Source organism: Bison bison, unplaced genomic scaffold (genome assembly GCF_000754665.1).
Source record: "Bison bison bison isolate TAMUID 2011002044 unplaced genomic scaffold, Bison_UMD1.0 scf7180017864211, whole genome shotgun sequence".
In the NCBI taxonomy this organism is placed as follows: domain Eukaryota; kingdom Metazoa; phylum Chordata; class Mammalia; order Artiodactyla; family Bovidae; genus Bison; species Bison bison.
Window position 1 is genome coordinate 708,712 of NW_011494783.1, and position 3,394 is coordinate 712,105.

Genomic DNA, 3,394 nt, shown 5'->3' on the forward strand with positions numbered 1-3,394 from the left:
AAAAGAAGTGGTTTTAGGGGAGCGTGTTAAAATCATATCCTAACTCTAAAGGAAAACTTTTAAAGTTTTACTGTTAATGAAAAAGTAATGTTTTTGTTTGAATAGATGAAAAAACTTGCCTTCTATATAAAATTTGCTAAATTATTTTATAATGGATTTTCTTCTTTTGGCAAATTGTTCATTTTATTACAACTTTGTACTATCCTATATGGGCTTCCCTGGTGGTTCAGACAGTAAAGAATTCGATCCTTGGTTCGATCCTTGGGTTGGGAAGATCCTCTGAAGGAGGGTATGGCAGCTCACCCCAGTATTCTTGCCTGGAGAATCCTCATGGACAGAGGAGCCTGGTGGGCTACAGTCCATGGGGTCTCAAAGAGTTGGGCACGACTTAGCAACTATGTACAGCACAATATCTTATATATATCCTTCTATCCGTTGGTCTGATATCAGTATTGCTATTACCAGTCACTATTGGCATGAAACATGTTTTTTCATCATTTTACCATCAATCATCTTTTTTGGTTTTGAGTTTACGTGTATGTCTCTGAGTATTTGTGTTTAAAAGTGACTGTTGTAAAGGTTTGTAAGGTGGATTTTCTGTTTTTAATCTGATATGACCATCTCTATCTTGATGAATATATTCAATTCATTTACATTTAATACATTAATGGATACACTTATTTTTGTTATTGTATTTTGTGTTTTCTGAATATCAACCATCTTTTTCTTTTTCTGATTTTTTCTTGCATTCTACCTTCTTTTTTGATTGACAATGCTTTAATGCTTCATTTGTTTACACTATAATTTTGAAAATCATTGATTCCATCAGTTTTTGATTCCTGGTTTTTTGAAGTGTTAACATAAAAATGCATGATGTACAGTAATAAATTTAGTATCATTCAGTATTTTGAGCCTTTTCAAGAATTTAGCACTCTTTATTTTTAAATAGTCTCTTTTCCTTCATTTATGTTTTTCAAATTTTACTTTTACCCTTTTTAAATATAAAAATAATTATTTCATAGCCCATAAGTTATTAAATATAAGATTATATTTTATTATTTTGTTCAATATTATTTGTATGTGTTTGATTCAATCTGAATTCACTTCTACTGTAGTGGGGAATACTTTTTATTGGTATGCTAAATAGTTCTGGGCTCTAAACATTTATAATTTACATGTGAAATAATTTCATTTTGTTTTCATTCATTCAAGAGAGTTCTTGCAGTTATAAAACTCTTGATTGAGAACTTCTCTGCCTCTTGAGATATTAAACATATTACCTTTTCATCTTCAGATCTCGCTGATAAGAAATTTACTGTTAGTCAAATTGTTGATCCTATATAGACACTTTTATCTTTAATGTTGTTAATATTTTCTTTTGATCTTGGGACAATAGTGCAACAAAATATTTTAAGAGACAAATGAAACTATCGCTTTTAATAAGAATTGCAAAACTTATGAAACAAAAACTAAGATTGTGTTATGGCAGCCCTAGGCAACTATTTTTTGTAAAGAGGAAAAAGATAGGCAAACATTTGTTGATTTATATTTTTTGAGAATTTATTTTTAACCAATCTTAATCTAGAATTTTTGATCTAAAGATTTATTTTATCTTTAATTATTAGAAGGTCTTCAAGTCCTTATGGGTGCATTTACCTTTATTGTTTTCTTTCAGAATGCATTTTTATCAATTTGGAAATTAAGTCTTTGTGCAATTTGGAACATTTTTGGTAAAATCTCTTCAAATATTGCCTTTTTTAAAATCACATCCCTTATTATCTCTCTGGAAATTTTATCTTGTTTATGTTTCACCTCTCCATTTTTATCATGCCTATAAATTAGATTTTCAAGAAGGTCTCCCTCTGTTTTCCACCTGGCACTAATGTAGTGTTACAGGTCAATTTTACTTCAAATAACAAAAAAGCAAAGTCGTAGAAAAAGACATCAGATTTGTAGGACTGAAGGTGAGGAATAGTTGAGGGGGATTTGAATGAAGGTGATCCAAAGGTACAAACTTTTAGTTATAGGATAAGTAAGTCTTCTAGGAATGTAATGTACATGAAGAATATAATTAACACAGCTGTATACTACATGTGAATGTGAATAAGAGAGTTAATCCCAAGATTCTCACAAGAAAAAAATATCTTTATGTCTATATGAGAGGCTGGATGTATACTGTGCTTATCATGGTCATCAGGTCACAAGGTATGTAAGTCAAATTGTTATGCTGTACACCTTAAACTTATAAAGTGTTGCATGTCAGCTGTAACTCGATATAATTAGAAGGGAATAAATGAATAAAATAAAATATCCAAATAAAGAAGCTACCCCTTGTCTATACATGTTGAGATCTAGGTAGATTCTTTTTAATATAAGTTTATTTATTTTTAATTGTAGGATAATTGCTTTACAGTATTGTGTTGGTTTCTGCCAAACATTAACATGGATCAGCTATAGGTATTAAATATAATCTTTCAGTGCATTATTTTCCTCTTTTAATCTCCAGTATTTTATCCTCTTTATTGAGTTTTAAAAACTGAATGACACTGCTTATTTTCTGAATGCCTCATAGATTCTTTTTTCATGTGCAGTGACCATTTTGTACCTCCATTTTCTTTACTGCTTATAATTGATTGAAACTTTAGTAAATGCAAGACTTTCATTGATCTATTGGAATATTTAATCATGCTTACATTAGATTCTTTGTAAGAATATTCAACACATTCAGTTACAACTTGGGTGAACATAAGGTTTCATTGTTTAACTCGTACACCTTTAGCACTAACCAGTTTGTATTTGAATATTGTTTTTTTAATCATATACTGAGTAGGAGAGTTTTGTTAGTATTATTCAAAATGAATTTGATTTTTCATCCTGTCTTCCCCCTGTTTTGTGATGATGACTTTTTGTTTTTCTTCCTTCTATTTCATAATCTCCTAATAGAGAACCGGATCTCATAAGGGCATTTCAGGCTCTGATAAACCAATGAGAAAACAAGCATATTGAATATTATATATATATATATATATGTGCCTTTAATTCAGCAACTCTATAGGTATTTTCACCTCCCTTCATATTTTTATAAATGGATCTCTTTATGTGTTGGGACTTGCCTTCACCCCTCATCCAGGTCACTTACAACTCTGACAGCTTCCTGCCTGTGCAGAGTCTGGACTTTAGACAGAGGCAAGGCATCAGGACCTTCTCAGATTCCCTCTGAGCATTTTCCCAGCCCTGGTCATGTGTGTCAGATCAGATCAGATCAGATCACTCAGTCGTGTCTGACTCTTTGTGACCCCATGAATCGCAGCATGCCAGGCCTCCCTGTCCATCACCAACTCCCGGAGTTCACTCAGACTCACGTCCATCGAGTCGGTGATGCCATCCAGCCATC